Below are 18,370 nucleotides of genomic sequence, written 5' to 3'. Positions count from 1 at the left end.
TTCTGTGGGGCCTCGATCCTGCCGCCAGCAACATCTGCCAAGGGACTCTGCAGGAGTCATGCCAGCCTATGCCTCAGGTGTGACAAATGATACAGAATTGAGAGCCCAGAAACAAGCACACACATACACAGTCAACTTGTATTTGACAAGGGAGCCAAGGATACTCAATAGAGAAAGGACAATCTCTTCAATAAATGGTGTTGGGGAAATCGGATATTTAGATGTGAAGGAACGAAACTGGACCCTTGTCCTCCATCTTACACCACTTATAAAAATTAACTCAAAATGGACTAAGGACTCAAATGGAAGACATAAAAGCATAAAACTCCTAGATGAAAACAGGAAAAAAGCCCATTGACATTGGTCTTGGCAGTGGTTTTTTGGGCTATGACATCAAAAGTACAAGCAACAAGAGCAAAAATTAACAAGTGGGACTACATCAAACTGAAAGGCTTCTGCACAGTGAAGGAAGTGATCAGTAAAATGATAAAGCACCTTACGGAATGGGAGAAAAATTATTTGGAAACCATCTATCCCATAAGGGGTTAATATCCAAACTATATGAGGAACTCTAACAGCTCAATAGCAAAAACCAAAGAACCTGGTTAGAAAATGGGCAGAAAACTGAATAGACGTTTTCCCAAAGACATACAAAGGACAAAGGTGCTCAACTTCACTAACGATCAGGGGAAAACAAATATAAACCATGATGAGATACCACCTCACAGCTGTTAGGATGCTGTTATCAAAAGACAAGAGTCACCAAACACTGGTCAAGGTTTGGAGAAAAGGAAAGCCTCGTGCTTTGTTGGTAGGAATGTAAATTGGTACAGCCATTATGGAAAACAGTATAGAGGTTCCTCAAACAACCAAATGTAGAACTATCCTATGATCAGCAATTCCACTTCTGGATATATATCCAAAAGAAAGGAAATGAAACTGTATCCCAAAGAGATATCTGCACTCTCTTAATCATTGCAACCATTGTTCGTGATACCCAAGACGTGGAAAGTAACTAAAGGTCCATCAGTGGATGAATGGGTAAAGAAAAGGGTATACCCACCTACCCACTCACACACCCGTATGCGCGCACGCGCACGTGCACATACACACACACACACACACACACACACACAGACACTGAAATAGGATTCAGCCATAAAAAGAAGGAAATCTTGACATTTTCAATGACATGGATGAACCTGGGGAATATCACGCTAAGTGAAATAAGCCATACCCCGAAAGACAAATCCTGTGTGATCTCATTTACACATGGCATCCAAAGATGTAAACTCATGGAACCAGAGAGTAGATGGGTGTTTGCCAGAGGGGATGGTGGGTGAAATGCGGGGGGGCGCGGAGGAAGGGCATCAAGAGGTATAACCTTCTAGTTATCACATAAATAAGTCATGGGGCTCTAATGTGTAGCATGATGGCTAGAGTCAACAATACTGTATCGCAGATTTGGAAGTTGCTAAGAGAAAATCTTGAAAGTTTTCATCGTGAGATAAACATTTTGTAACTTCGTGTGGTGACAGATGGTAACTAGACTTAGTGTGGTGATCATTTCTCAATGTATACAAATGTCAATCACTGTGCTGTACACCTGAAACTAATATAATATTGTATGACAATTATACTTCAATAAAAAAATGAAAAGGAAGCGAACCTGCTGCTGAGACCATAGTTGGTTGATGGCACCAGCTGCCACCACTTTGGTTTCTCCCTGGCATTCACGCTGAAATCAGGCTTTCCCTGGGCTGCCTTCAGTCTAGACTGAGCACCGTGGAGACTGTGCTATAGGCTTAACACAAGAGCCCTTTAACGAGCGACTTTTAATCAGGGATGCACCATTGGCTTGGTTGAAGTTTTCTCAAACCGTGCTGTACATGAGGGCTCTCCTTCCCCACCCCTTCCTCCTCTCTTTTCTTTTGCAGGTGTCATTCTGCATCACAGTCTGAAGGCCCACCCTCCCTTTTTCTGCTCCCTCCCTCTTTATCCACCACAGGCTTGTCCCTCATGCCTAACCCTGACTTGGTTTCTGCTTTTGGGGAGGCTCGAATTGACAGGCATACCACCATGCCTGGGTGGGGTGCCTGGGTGGCGCAGTCGGTTAAGCATTGGACTCTTGATTTCCGCTCAGGTCATGATCTCAGGATCGTGAGATTGAGCCCCATATGGGGTGTGGAGCCTGCTTAAGATTCTCTATCTCCCTCTTTCTATCTGCCCCTCCCCACTGCTCATGCTGGTTCATGTGCTCTCTCTCCCTCAAAAAAAAAAAAAAAAAATTGGTTGAGGACATCCCTACATTCAATTGGCTTGCACTGGGTCTTTTGTTTTTCCATTTCAATAAAGATATCAAAGTAACGTGCTTAACCTTGGACTTACATAATGTTACACATCAAATTCATTAAAAAAAGACAATCTAGGTTAAGTGTAAATCTTGTCTGCTATTACCTGATTTAGCTGGTTCTAAATTACATGGAGAATGACTATATAGTCCTGATGTAATAAAACAAAGAAACAAAACAAAAACAAAAAAAGTAGGAAAGGTTAAGTCAGTAAAGAGTGAATTACAATGCCACATTCTCAAAGAAGGTCTGATTCTTGGTGTACCTAGATGTACCCAGCTAGCCAGGGTACACTGAAACTTGGCGTTGAATTTATGCATACAGTTAAGCCCTCAGTGGTGGTGGGTAAGGGGCAGGGAGAGTGGTTTGTGCTGCTGTCTGCCTAACAACCCATGGCATTGGGGGAAAGCTTCCTGGAGAGTGAGCTCTACCCCTGCTCATATCTCCTCTACAACCAGCCCCAACCATGAAACTGCTGGCCAATAGGAACTGAGCAAGACAACCTACTTTAATATACCCTGACTTATTCAGAGTGGTTACAATTTCACATGTGGGAGAAAGAGCAGTCTTGTACCACCAACTCTGAGACATACTCATGTTCTCTGGTTGAACACATTCTCCTCCTGGAGCCAAAGTGTTCCATATATGATTCCATCCGTGATCCCCTACACAAATACTTTCTAAGCTTCACCCCGTCTCCTCCCTCTCTTTTGGGCCTCAAGATTGCCAGAGTATACATTCTCTTCCTCTTTCTCATGTCTGCATTTCCATAATGTACTGAGCCATGTCTATTTCTACCATTTCAGTAATGTTTTATTTCCACAGAGCGAATAATCACACCAAACATGCCTAAATGAGTTTGAATAAGTATAGAGATGTTGCTAATGCGTATTTTCTATGAGTATATTTCTTAATATCATTTTCATTTTATGTATTTATTTTATTGAATATTTTATTTATTAGTTTGACAGGGAGAGACACAGCGAGAGAGGGAACACAAGCAGGGGGAGTGGAAGAGGGAGAAGCAGGCTTCCCACCGAGCCAGGAGACCAACTTGGGACTCCATCTCTGGACCCCGGGATCATGACCCAAGCCCAAGGCAGATGCTCAATGATGGAGCCACGCAAGTGCCCCTATTATTTTCATTTCATTTTATTTTATTTTTTAAAAGATTTTATTTAGGGGCACCTGGGTGGCTCAGTGGTTGAAGCCTCTGCCTTCAGCTCAGGTCATGATCTCAGGGTCCTGGGATCAAGCCCTGCATCAGGCTCTCTGCTTAGAGGAGAGCCTGCTCCCCCCCCCCCGCCAGCCTACTTGTGATCTCTGTCTGTCAAATAAATAAATAAAACCTTTAAAAGGTTTTATTTATTTATTTGACAGACAGAGATCACAAGTAGGCAGAGGGGCAGGCAGAGAGAGAGGGGGAAGCAGGCTCCCCGCTGAGCAGAGAGCCTGATGTGGGGCTTGATCCCAGGATTCTGGGATCATGACCTGAGCCAAAGGCAGAGGCTTTAACCCACTGAGCCACCCAGGCACCCCTCATTTTCATTTTAATAAAATAAATTTCCCTACTTATTTTATCACGACATTCAGATTTAACTTTATTTTTCTTGTTACTATGAGTGCTAGGTATATGCCAATTCATATCAGTCACAGCCACTGGTGCCCCCCAACTTACCTTTTAAAACACAGGCTTACATAGGGTAGTTTTCATTGAGACTCTGGTTGAGAATGTAGGGCCTGTAATTTAATCTAGAAAATTATCCCTTAGTTTCTCATCTCCTCAACTCGAGTTTACATTTGCTTTTAAAGATTTTATTTTATTTTTTTATCAGACAGAGAGAGAGAGAGAGAGAACAAACACAAATAAGGGAAAGGGGCAGGCAGAGGGAGCAGCAGACTCCCCAATGAGCAAGGAGCCCGATGCGGGACTCGATCTCAGGACCCCAGTATCATGACCTGAGCCAAAGGCAGACGCTTAATCGACTGGGCCACCCAGGCATCTCAAGTTTATGTTTTAGAATTGATCTTCCATTCTTGAATAATGACCACCCTTTTCTTGGCTTCATAAAAAACTTTTCATGTACTGCTGACCTCAATGCCTTTTCACTAAGTGTGAGCATCCTTTGTTGGCAGAATTGCCAGATTAAAAAAAAATATAGTCTACCTTATTCTGTATTTGAGAGCTTCTCATTTTAAAAATTGATGGATTGTTTATCTAATATTCAAATTTAACTGGGCGTCCTTTATTTGACCTGGCATTCCTATTCTTAGGGAAAGAAAAAAATGAAGTTAAAATTGTACATTTTGTAAAGTGGCCAGGAAAGAAGGAGATAGATATTATAGCTGAGAATTTTATGTTTTCTTTGTGTTTTGTCCGTGTGTGCCCTCACACTTCTGAGCTTCTATAATAATAGAGAGTAACTAGTGTTAATTTGAGGAAGGATTTTTTAACCGTGAGGATTTAAACTTGTTCAGTTTATAAGACGACTCTTCTTTATTTGAATATCCCAATTATAAGCCAAATCCAAATTTTATATGGTATTTGGTGCATATTTTATGAGGGTTAGATTAATCAGTTATATCAAAAGCTACGTTCCAACTTGAAGATTCAGATTTTCTGAATAGATACCTTCACCGCTCTCTCTCCGAGTCCAGAGACCAGTACTTATTAGGAAGAAGTTCAATGGCATCAAGAAAAGAGTCTGGGAATTGGGATATTTATGTCCTGTTCTCGGCACTGCCCCTGGAAAAGGGGCATCAGTCACGAGTCTCTGCTTTGTCTGTAAAATGAGGCAGCTGGACTACATCTGTGTGTCTCATGGTGTGTATGTCCTAAGAACCTTCTTTATAACAGTGCTTCTGGGGTTAAGCAAGTTATATAAAACTGCAAACTTCTTTGGGATATCCGAACTATAACTACATTTTAGCAACATGAGTCTCAACAAGTAACGGCAACAAATTAACAGTGCAAAGTGTGCATACCCCAAACTTTTGGACAAACCCCATTCTGAGCCATCTACCAACACTGCAGGGGCCACCTGGTGAACTCTGGGTTTGTCTTCTTCAGCTTTAACAGGCTGTGGGATCCCCAGCAAGGCCTGGCTTTAGTGAAATGCAACAATGGCTCATATTTCAGGAGATTGAGCTATTGTGGATCAAACTGTGCAAAGAGTGAGAAAACCTTCAATGTTCAGAGCATGCAGCCAGCACAGGGGGGCCAATGAGCCGCCTTCTGATTCACTCACATACCATGTCAACTCCCCCAGAGTATCTTCTTTGACTGTTAGAAAGCCCACATCAAGGTATGTGTATAATCTGCTCTTCTCAATTTCCTCTTGATTTTCTGATCTGATGAGGATGTTGCCATGGAAGGTTTGTGTTATAGTATATTCTCACCATATTTTAAATTTTCTTGGAGAGTCATGGCTCCTTCCGTCACTTCTCAACTTCTCTCCTTTGGCTCTCGCTAAATGCCTACACAGGGTCTCAGAAATGAAAATGTCAGTTTTATTCCCATTATTCTGATTCTAGTCTGGGGTATAGTCTCAATTCACATTTATGTCACATGAAAGTTTAAAAACCCGAGATCCTAATTTATTTTGTAGTTGAAATCCTTCTCTCCTTAAGTCTGTTCAAATGACTTTAGGCAGAAAATCATCAGCTTTTGAAGTCATTGATGTGGCTTCTGAGAAACGGGGCGGCTGCGATTGATGTCTCGTTCCCAAAATACCCAATCTTCTCAGAACATGGTAGAGAGCTGTGAGGAGGCGTCAGTGCCTGGATACAATGCTATGAGCTGAGTTATGTCCCCCCAGATTCACGTGCTGCAGTCCCACCCCCCAGTATCTCAGAATGTGACTGTATTTGGAAATAGGGTCTTTAAAGAGGTGATTAAGTTAAAACAAGGTTACTAGGATAGGTCCTCATCCAATATGACTCTTGGAGGTAATTAGGAAACGGAGTGAATGGAGGGAAGGCCACATGAAGACACGGGAGAGGCCACCAACTGCAAGCCAGGGAGAAAGGCCTCAGAAGAAACCAAACCTGCCAATACCTAGATCTTGGATGCCCGGCACCCAGGATTGTGAGAAAATAAATATCTGCTGTTTAAGCCACCCAGTCCATGGTATTTATTATCGTAGCCCAAGCAAATGAAAACATCCAGGTGTCCCTGGAGGCAGAGTCCCACCGCCTTCCCACACACAGGTGCGCCATTGCCCTGTGAAGGTGGGCAGGGAAAGGCTCCCTGGGCTTCTCAACTCCTATGTGGATGTCATAATGTAGGCAGTCCCTTCCGCATGACTTCCAGAAGAATGATCCACGAATAAGCATCTTTATAAAGAAATAGCATCCAAACACACAGTGTGTATTTTCGCAGAAGCCCTCCATTGCCCACGGCCAATTCTTGTCATCCCCTGACAAGGAATATTACAGAAACAAAGCTGAGACACACTCTGCTGTGTGGAGCGGCTTTGGTTCAGCTGCAAAGCTAGACTATCCCGCTCAGTCCTGAACTGGAATCGGCCGTGAATGATTACAAATGAAAATCTGTCACCGTTGAAGGATCTTATCTGCAACAAAAGGCAAGAACAAGTATTTCTTAGAATTCCCGTGTTCTAGCAGGTGCTTTAGGCACCGGGGCTCCTGAATGCTTTTTGGGGTGTTGTTAAGCATATTGCTTTTCTGGACTCCTTAGGAGAAAAATCACTTTAAGGAGAGAAGCTCTGGGCAGTGCCATGACGAGCTCCTGCCCAGACTCTTGTCTCGTGTTCTAACCCCAGTGCATTTGCTCAGTGGATTCAACCACCTCCTCCATTCTCCTCCCATTTGTCTAAATGCATTCAGCCTCTTGTTTAAGTTAACTTCATTTGTATATTTGTTTCTTGATCTGATTTAATTTGAACTCCTACTTAAACTTTAATCGGTTACAGAAATCATTCTTTCCCCTTGATGTTAGTGCTACAGAGGACTTGTTCTAGCAAACAGACACTGCAGACATAATTGCTGTTTTATCTAGACCGCAGTCATTGGCTCCACTCTTATTTCTATTCCTATGTTCATCCATCCAGGGACAAAGAGAATGCAAAATGTGCTGTGACATCAGAGCTACAAAGGAAATCAAAATGCCTATTTACAGGTGAGAGGATCTTCCAGAGCTGCTGGAGACAGGTAAAAATTCTGCCTCTGAACCCCCTAGCAAGCTCAGTAAGAAAGAAAACATATTCACTGGCAAAGAGGACAGTGTAAGTGAAGGGGGGGCGGGGAGAAAGCTAGTTATGAACTGTATGACCTTGAGCACCTGAAGTCATGCCCCTGTGGCTCAGTTTCCTCCCAAGTTCAATGTGGATGATAGATGTAGCTTCTTTATACAGGCATGTGGTGAGGATTGAATCAGATGTGCCAGTATTAGCAAAGCATTTAGAACGGTGGCTGGCACCCAGTAAGCCCTGTTCAAGTGTTTTTAAAATAAAAAATAAAATAAATGCTGAGGAAATTTCTCAAGGAAATGTAAAGTTTCAGCCAGCACCTAATTTTATTTATTTATTTATCTATCAGATTTGTTTGGTTTTAGAGAGAGAAATAAAATCTATTTTTATTTATGTATTCATTTCTTTTTAGAGAGATTTATTTATTTATTTTTAGAGAGAGATTTATTTCTTTATTATTTATTTTTATTAGACTTATTTGTTTTTATTAGATTTATTTACTTATTTTCATTCATTTATTTTAGAGCTCGTGAGTAGGGATAGGGGTTGGGGGTAGGGAGAGAGTCATTCACACAGTCTTCACACAGACCCTCCCCTGAGGGAGGAGCCGGATGCGGGGCTTGATCCAACAACTCATGAGACCCTGACCTGGGTGGAAACGAGAGTCAGACACCCAAGAACCCATCTGACTGAGCCACCCAGGCACTCCACCCCTCCCCCGTACCTAATATTAAAGGCTAGCTCTCCTCTGGGAGCTTCACCTTGTCGATAGGTCAGTGAGAGGCAAGAGGTTTCTCCACTGCAAACACATCTGTGGGACTCATGGCATGTTTTCTCGGCTCATCCTTCGAAAAGTACCGAGGCCAACGTAGTACGTTCCAAACCTGCCATGTTCTGATGATGAGGCTTTCACTCTAGATTTAAAAGAAATAGAGGGGTTCCTTGCCTTCAAAAAACCTTACCTAGGGTGCCTGGGTGGCTCAGTGGGTTAAGCTTCTGCCTTTGGCTCAGGTCATGATCTCAGGGTCCTGGGATCGAGACCCGCATCAGGCTCTCTGCTCAGCAGGGAGCCTGTTTCCCTCTCTCTCTCTGCCTGTCTCTCTGCCTACTTGTGATCTCTCTCTCTCTGTGTCAAATAAATTAAAAAAAAAAAAAAACTTAAAAAAACCCCTTACCTAAACATCACTTCTCTTATCTGGGTATTTCCATAAATTGTGCAGTGGGCGCAGGGGGTGACAGTCTCTGCTGGGGCTTCGCTGGGAAACGCTGCTGGTAGCACTGGGGATTCAGTGTGGTCTTTGCCACTCTCGAGCAGACACACCGGCTTTCTTCTTGGGCTGTGCTCCCGGTTGCCTGGGTGGTCTTGGGCAAGTTACTTCTTTGGCTCCCCGGCTTTACTGTCCGGACCTCTGCAATCTCAAAAAAGTGCTTTGAGAAAGAAGGAGATGATGCAAGTGCAGCAGTAACTCCATGAGGGATTACATAGTCAGGACCACGGAAAAGTAGAGACTCTGACTTTTGCCAGTTCAGTGACTGGGGTGAGCCTCCGGCTCCCAGTCTGTAACGGCTCCATTCCTGTAGGTAGCGAGGATTAAACACAGGCGTGAACCGCAGCGATGAACACAGGTCTCCTGCTGTTATGCTCTATTCAATCTTCTATTAGGTAGTATACATAATACATTTTAATTATTTTAATTCAATGAGCACTTGGTGACTATGGCATATTTGGGGGGGCAGAAATGATTTCTCAGCACTGTTTTCACAAACAAAATGCAAATTATTCATACAAACTTTTCTTATCATAGAAACAGTGCTTGTGCATTTTGTAAGATTAGAAAAAAGCATGTAAGCAAAAATACAGAATAAAAGCATACTTTCCCATGGCATAGATATTACCAGGGTAGCACCCTGGAGCATTTCCACCTGCACTTTTCCTAGGACGATATGTGAGCAATATTCTATGTATATTTAAGACTTCATATTTTCAAGCAGTTTTAGGTTCACAGAAGGATTGAGAGGAAGATATGAAGATTTCACATATACCCTCTCTCCCAGCACATGCATGCCTTCCTTCACTATCAGCATCCTCTGGGAGTGTGAACATTTGTAACAAATGACGAACTTACAGTGACACATCATATCACCCAAAGTCTGCAGTTTATGTGAGGGTGCGCTCTTGGTGCACATTCTGTGGGTTGGACAAATGTATGACGACGTGGGTCCACCATGACTGTATCATACGGAATATTTTCACTGCCCTAAAAATCCTCTGAGATATATATATCTATCTATATCTATCTATATCTATATCTATATATAAAATATTTCATTTATTTATTTGACAGAGAGAGAGAGAGACCACAAGTAGGCAGAGAGGCAGGCAGAGAGAGAGGGGGAAGCAGGCTCCCCACTGAGGAGAGAGCCCAATGCGGGGCTCGATCCCAGGACCCTGAGATCATGACCCAAGCCGAAGGCAGAGGCTCAACCCACTGAGCCACCCAGGCAACCTGTAATATATTTTTGAGGGTACAATACCATAGTGGACACGTTGTTTTATAATATGCTGTTTTTAGCTATCTTGGTCTTTATAGTTCAATAAATTTGATCTCACCTAATACCATAAACACAATAAAATATTTCCATATGTCCTCATTTTGTTTTTTATAGCTCATTTGTCCAAATCAGTATCCAATCCAGAACTACACAATAGCTTGTGTTTCAAGGATTTTTTATTTGTGTCTCGATCATTCCTATATTGGTCTAGCTTCTGTACAGTGAAATGCACAAATCCTAAGTGTAAGTTCAGTGAGTTTTGACACATTTATAAACCTATGAAAGTAACGTGAAAATGAAGACATAAAATATTTCTCCATTTCCAGAGTTCCTCTGCACCCCATTTCAGTCCATTGCTCTTCCAGAGATAGCCACTGTTCTGATTTCTGTCATTTTATTGATTTATTTTTGATTGTTCTTAAACTTCATGTAGATAGGGTGATTCAGTATTTACTACTCCTTTGAGTCCGGCTTCTTTCACTGAACATTATGTTTTTGAAATACATCCATGGTGTGTGTATTAATACTCCTGTCCTTTTATTGCAAAGTAGAAATGCATTGTATCTATCAATATACCACAGTTTGTTTATTCTTTCTCTTATAAGATATTATTTATTTGACAGAGAGAGACAGTTCAAGCAGGGGGAACTGCAGGCAGACAAAGAGGGAGAAGTAGGCTCCCTGCTGAGCAGGGAGCCCAATGTTTGACTTGATCCCAGGACCCTGGGATCACTACCTGAGCTGAAGGCAGACACGTAACTGTCTGAGCCGTCCAGGCACCCCTGTCTCCACATTTGAAGTTGGGTTCTGTGGCTGCTTGACGATAGAAACCAGAAGCTTCTACTTCCCATCTCTTGGGACAGCTGTTCTTGGCATCCAGCCACCCTTCTGTGAGGAAGCCCACATGCACTATGGAGAGACCCCCACGGAGAAGTCCAGGCAGGGACTGACTCAGCCTCCAGCAGGATTCAATTGCTTTTTTAAAAACTTCATTTCTTTTCAGTTTGATAATTTGAATTTTCTTTATTTTTTAGTTTACACATCTCTTGTAAAATCTACCATCATGTGACCTATTCATCCTTTTTTTTTTTTTGGATCAGCTTATTTAAAACAGTTGTTTTAAAATCTTTGTAGATTTCAGGGGTACCTGGGTGGCTCAGTTGGTTGGGTGAACAACTCTTGATCTCAGCTCAGGTCTCGATCTCTGGGTCTTGCTCTCAGGGTCATGAGTTCAAGCCCTGCATTGGGCTCCATTTTGGCAATGAAGCCTACTTAAAAAAAATAAAAAATAAAATCCTTGTGGATCTCAGTAGCGGATTCATTAGTAAGTCTGTCTTAAGTGAATTTCCTTTTATTCATTATGGGTCAAACTTTCCTACTGTTTACATACATTACGAATTTTTATTCTATACCGGTCATTGACGAACACTGAAATATGATCTTTGTTCTTTCTTCTTCTTTTTTTTTTTCCTCAGAGGGTACAAGAACTTTCTTCAGCCAGGCAGCCACGCCTGTCCCTTTTGGTTCCACTGACTTCGAACTGGGCCAGGACTGCGCTGCAGCTTGTGGTTAGTTTATGTCTGATTTCAAATATGGTTTAGGGGATTTAACTTTGTCCTTCAGCTCAATCCCCCACTTTCTTTACTACTGTTGCTACAATGAGGGACAAATAAATCCTTTAGATCCTCCCAGGATTTGAACTTGAAGAGGTTTGATTTTTAGCTTAGCTGGTTACGATTCCCATACGGAGTCAAATTTTGCAGGGGCCCTGGGATCCGAGTACCATGAAATGGCTAAAATTTTGTCTTTTAGCCCTGTCCTCATAATGATTTCTGCAACTTTCTCAGAAAAATGTCTTGGGGATGGGGGGTGGGGGAGTATGTTGGCCTCAACAATGATTTCACACTTTGAGCTGTTACAGATTTCACCTCCTTTTGCTGGCTTCACTGTTGCCAAAGCATGGCTAGTTTCTCCCCACACCTCCTGCTTCCTTCCGTGACAAGCGTACTCTTCCCCATATCTGCAGTCGGGTTGGAATTTGCCGCTAGGTGTGGAAGCATCTGCAGCTCTTTGGTCGTCTCTCTCCGGAATTTAGCTCATTAAAGCTTTTTTTTTTCCACCCCCTGCATTCATCCACTGCTTTTTGATAGCTTTATAGAAAACTGTTTTTTTTTTTTTTTTCGTTGTTACCATGGGAATGATGGTCTTGTGCACCATTCCACATTCTAATCAGAGGCAGAACTCCCCCAACAACTTTAGAGCATTTATTCATTTCTGATAATAAACTTTGGGATCCGTTCTGTGATTTAGCAGGTTTGTCTTAGAGGATTCCTTTAAATATTAAGCAGGCAGTAGAAGAGTATTGGATATGCAATTGGAATTTCTGAACCACCAAATCTACCACTTAGGAGTTTGTGTGAGTCTCTGCATGTTGTTCCCAAGGGAGAACGTGATTGACAGCGAGGTATCAACAGACACAGGCAGAGGATGCAGATGCCTTTAATGGAAGTGAAGAATGAATGGTGAGGGCTGTACCAACTTGGAGACTCAGTGGCATTCTCCCTTTTGGAGGTCAGTTCTCATGGCTTTAAAATTCCTGGAACAATGCTTGTCAGTCAGGAACACACCCTGTCTGTGGAGAGGCTCTCCTTAGGCAGGTTTTTCAGGAATCCCAGTCTGGGTCACAGAAGAGGTCATTCGGCCCCTCTGGCCTTGACGTGCCTATAACTATATAGAGAAGCACCAGTCATTTTCGGTCCGTGCTATGTGCTCACCTGCTGCACAGGGGAATCCAGGCAAAACCTTAAATTAACCCTCTCAGTTGTCCTGAGGATGTCATTTGCTTTTTATCACTTTGGGTGCACTCTGGTCCTCAAGTCCTTCTGGGAATATGCAGGGTGTGCAAAATCAATGATTGCTTCTATCACTCCTGGAAATCTGATCATCTGACAGAGAAATGGGCTTAAGGTCTTTCCTTTCCTCTCCTCTCCTTTCCTTCTTTCCTTCTTCCCTTCCTCTCTTAAAGGGTGTGGGACAGAGGAAGAGGGAGAAGCAGAATCTTAAGCAGGCTCCATGCCTAGCGTGCTGCCTGATGTGGGCTCAGTCTCAGGACCGTGAGATCACAACCTGATTTAAAATAAAAAATTAAAAAATTGAGTTAAGGGGGTAGGAGAAGAGTAAATGAAACAAGATGGAATTGGGAGGGAGACAAACCATAAGTGACTCTTAATCTCACAAAACAAACTGAGGGTTGATGGGGGGAGGGGGGTTGGGAGGGGGGTGGGATTATGGACACTGGGGAGGGTATGTGCTATGGTGAGTGCTGTGAAGTGTGTAAATCTGGCGATTCACAGACCTGTACCCCTGGGGATAAAAATATATGATATGTTTATAAAAAATAAAATAAAAAAAATAAAATAAAAAATTGAGCTCTTAACCCATTGAGGCACCCAGGTGCCCCAGGCTTCAGGTCTTTCTTAAGTCTTGTCCTGACACACAAGTAAGGTATTTAAACTCTCTGCATCTAATTGCATATGTTAAATATGTGCAGGTTTTGTATATTATATCTCATAAAGCTATAAAAATAAACACTATTAGCATCAGGTTTCTCACAAATAAGGTGAACTAGTAGTGATATGTAACTCACTGCTAGTGATAATAAGGTAATAGGTGTGTACTTGCTTTGAAAAATGTAAGGTACTAATCAGATTGGGATGTAAGGAGATTTTATAAGGCTTTTGGGTTTGGATGTGACACAATGATTGCATTCCCCATTTGTAAACCCTATTATGTAAACGAAGGTATTAGGTAATTATATTAAGAGATTTGGCTATTTCGAGCTCTTAGAAGTAGGGAGCAGTTCCTCTCTATTCATGAGAAGACACTGAGTGTCAGGGATGTAGGAACAAATGCAAAGTGAGTAAAGGGAGAAATTTGATTTGGTCCTTTTGCCAAAGGCTTTGGTCTGGTAAGGTGATTTATTTTATACTTTAAGTAATTGGAAACTACTGAAAGATTTTAATAGAGGAGTTTGATATTCCCTAGCTTTTTCCCCTAAGACTCAATGCTCTTCTCATTTGTCTCTGTGCTACACTTAATCTTTCTACATCTTTCAGTAGAAATATTTTAGAGCTAAATTAACTAGTTTAATTATATTTCATATTGATAAATGTTTGATATGGTTATGTTTTGGAATTTGTACCTTTACCCATCTATAATACATCTCCAAAGTCCTTATTTTGTAAAGTCCTATTGAGATGTATTTTTATTTTGAAAGAAGACATACAAATGTTAACAGGTTTGTGAAAAGGGGCTCAATGTCACTAAACAGGGAAATGCAAATCAAAACCACAAGGAACTATCACCTCACGCCTGTCAGGGTGGTTATTACTTAAACAAACAAACAAAAAAAAACCATGAGAGAGCCCCACCCCCACCCCCAGAACCAGAACCAGAACCAACCGTCTCCAACTCAGCAGAGTGCAAGCCCCCCTCAGAAACCCAGCCAGTCTCCGGGACATGGCCTTCCGTCGCCGCTCACGCCACCCAATCCTCTGCAGAATCCGGTGTTCATTACGGTGGAGTGAAACTTTGAACTCTGTGGACAACAGTCTTCTCGGAACACTGTCAACATCTTATAGATCTCTCTACTGGCCAGTGAAAGCCAGGTGTAGACAACCCATCTGAATGGCTGTTGACAGGACTTGTGGATGAGGTGACCAATCCGCCCCATGGAAATAAATTCTACTAGGAGAAAAAACAAAAAAAAAACAAAAAAACCAACAAAAAAAAAAACCATGAGAAAACGAAAGGTGAGAGTTGGGAGGATGTGGGGCAAAGGGAACACTTGTGTATTGGTGGGCATATAAACTGTTGCTGCCACTGTGGAAAACAGGATGTAGTTCTCCTCGAAACCTTAAAATAGAACAGCCGTATGATCGGGCAATTCCACCCTGGATACATATCCAAAGAAATTAAGTCACTATCTTGAATAGGTATCTGCCCTCCCGTGTTCACGGCAACGTTATTCACTATAGCTAAGACACGGAAGCAACCTGAATGTCCATCAACAGATGAAGGCAAATGTGGTATATACATAAAATGAAATACCATTTAGCTTTAAAAAAGAGGGAAATCCTGTCATTTGCAAAAACCTGGATGAACCTGGAGCCCATTATGTCAGTGAAATAAGCCAGGTACGGAAGGTTAAATGCTGCGTAACACCACTTAGCTGAAGAACGTACATCAGGGTGGCAGCAAGTGGAAAGGTGGTTGCCAGGGACTGGGGGGAGGAGACACAGGGAAGCATTAGTCTTAGAGAACAAGGTTTTAGTTATATAGGATGAACAAGTCCCAGAGATCTGCTGTGCATATAGGGAACAGTACAGTGTTGCATATTTCAAAATTTGCTAGGAGGATAGATCTTATATTAAGTGTTCTTAACACACACCAAATTGGTAAAGAGGGTGCAAGGAAACTTTTGGAAGTGATGGACATGTTTATGACAAAGATTGTGGTGACGGTTCCACGGGCATATACTTATCTTCAAACTCACCAAGTTGTATGCATTAAATATGTACAGCTTTCGGTATCTCAATCATACCTCAATAAAGTGATTAGAAAAAAAAAAAAAGAAATGCATTTATTTTGCAAGTTGCTTTGCGGCATCACCATAATGACCACCCATAGAAGTATTTCAAGGGCTCCATCTTCAAATATGTTAAACTCTGATATTTATTTATTTGTTTATTTATTTATCATTTTTAAAAGATTTTATTTATTTGAGAGATAGAGGGCAAGCACGAGTGGGGGAAGGGGCAGAGGGAGAGGGAGAAGTAGACTCCCCACTGAGCAGGGAGCCCAACTCAGGGCTCGATCCCACGACCCTGAATCATGACCTGAGCCTAAGGGATACGCTTAACTGACTGAGCCACACAGGCACCCATAAACTCTGATATTTATACTGAAATAGATACAGGAACTGAAACCATAATATTACATGTTGATTCACATATATGAACACATGCTTATATAGAGAGGCCATTGTTAGATGTGGTCAGTTCTTAGATTAGTCCCTCTGCTTCAGGAGGTTACAATCTCTTAGAGACTGGTGTGAGATGTGACTAGGTGAGTCACAAGTAGGGCTGGGGTTGAATTTTGTGGCAAATACATCCCAGAATATTTTCATTCTTTTGCAAATATGTGTCAAATCAAGAATAGCAGAGGGTACAGTTTAACAGGCAAGGAAAGCTTTATTCAACGCTGTTGCAGTAGGGGAGAGGTGCCAGAACTAAAGTCTGAACTCAACTCTTGAGACAAAGGCTGGGAGAGTTTTGAATTGCTGGGATATGGAGGGATCCCTTCGTGTTTGCTAATTGGTCTTGCCCAAAGGAAAAGTAAACTTTCTCTTATCTTCACTACAGAAGGTCATTTTACTTGGAGCAAAGTGCCCATCCACGTTGGGCTCCTTCATTCTCCTGGAAACTGGGAGACACCCTTTGATGTTAACATTTCAAAAAGATGGCTCTCAGCTCCTAGATTGAAAAATGGGCAAGAGGTCTTTAAAAGGATTTACATATCGAAGGGGCAGAGAAAGAAGTTACAGGTTTTTAAAAGAAAACCCTCAGAGGACAGGGAGGTCATCACCCCGAGTCAGGAAGAAGGGGGCTAAAGTTTAATCAAACTGAAAAGGACCTTTTGGGTCATCTGGATGCTTGGAAGTTTTCAACCATGTTGTGGTCCCATTTAATGTCAATTCAATAATAAGGTAACAAAATGGCACTTGATAGAACTTTACAGTTTGCAAAATATTTTCCTACATCCCATTTCTTTTTATCTTCACGTCATGAATAATGTATAATTGTTATATCCCATTTACATATGAGAAACTTGATTCTCAGAAATGTTTAATGAATTAACAGAATCATGGTCCTGGTAGATGGTAGAGGAGGTGTTTTAAGGCATCTGACTCCTCTGCCCTTTCCAACCTGAACTTCTTATTTAAGAGAAATCTGTGATAAATTCTTCAGACAAACGAAGGAGAACAATTGCTCTAACATTATATTTTTTGATTTGAGATTCCTGTGTTTTGTTTCTTTAAATTGTAATGATATAGTAGATTAGTAGATAAGCAAAATAGATAACTACTATTAACTTTGGATGAGAAGTAAAGGGTCAGGTCAATTCCCTATTAGAAATGAGTTTATGACTGTGTAAGAACATTATATAGAAAAAGTAACTCATGAAAGCCAATTTTTATTTGCTACATATATCTAATCTAATTTCTCCTTATTCTCATTAAACATTTCCTGGAGTTTTTAAAGTTTCTTGCTCAGAAATCTCCAATGGGATATGCCCTAAAATTTTAGCACAAATAAAAGAAGATGGGGACTTTTATTCAGGTGTGAGTTTTAATTTCATGAGCTATTTAACAGCTTCCAAATGGAGTTTCTCTGTAGCCAGAATCAAATATAAAGATTTTCTTTGCCACGGTTTCAACTTAATTTGAAAATGATTTGGGTGACGGAGAGAAGGGTTTATCTAAACACTACCGTCTAGACTGTCTTGACAAATTTCCACCGGGTTTCTAAGTGTCTTTTTGCTCACCAGCAGCATCAGACCACTCCCTGCGTGCAGCGCTGTCATGGTCTGAACAGTCCTCCCATTTTATGCATTGAGCATGTTCTCACTTGAGATTTTCTACCAGTCCTTTATGCCTCCTCCTCATCATTCTTCTCTTTTGAAATTTACTGCAGTTTTGATTTCCTGCCATGGTAATGGGTTTATCTTTTATAACTGTGAAGATGAGTGCTTTCATTTGGAGAAAGTCTACGGCATTCCTGTCGGTCTGGGGATAATAGCTTAGAAGCGCTATTCATCGAGTTTCTTAACTATGTCAATAGTTCAGGACACCTTGTCATCTATTTCACAGGGTCCGACCGTGTTTTCAATTCCTACAATACAGGTTTGGAATGTTATTGAGGCAAACAGCTCAGCAAGTTTTACAATTGGGTACAGAAGAGGATGGCATCTATAATTACAAAGGTTGGTTGAAAAGGGAGGACGGGGTAGGTTCAATGTGTTCAGTGTTATATTCGGGCATCAGTATGATGATAAAAATTTGGAGCTGAAATGTATCATCTAGTGACAATTGTAGCAGATCTCAACATGGTTGTGTGTGTGGGTTCTCTCTCTGCCCTGGCATATGGCAATGTCCTGAGACGTTTTTTGGTTGTCATGCTAGAGGAGGCATACTGG

The 18,370-nt window shown here is 41.7% G+C and overlaps 1 long non-coding RNA gene across 1 annotated transcript in view; it reads left to right on the top strand.

The window, feature by feature from the left end:
* Positions 1–11,675, top strand: part of LOC125089850 (uncharacterized) — a 35,483-nt gene extending 23,808 nt beyond the window's left edge. The window contains exons 3-4 of the long non-coding RNA XR_007124077.1: positions 7,424–7,491; positions 11,590–11,675. This is a non-coding gene — a long non-coding RNA (uncharacterized LOC125089850). The remainder of the gene's footprint in view (positions 1–7,423; positions 7,492–11,589) is intronic.
* Positions 11,676–18,370: the final 6,695 nt, after the last annotated feature.

This window comes from Lutra lutra, chromosome 17 (assembly GCF_902655055.1).
Source record: "Lutra lutra chromosome 17, mLutLut1.2, whole genome shotgun sequence".
Lineage (NCBI taxonomy): Eukaryota > Metazoa > Chordata > Mammalia > Carnivora > Mustelidae > Lutra > Lutra lutra.
This window is presented reverse-complemented; position numbering and strand designations above follow the sequence as displayed.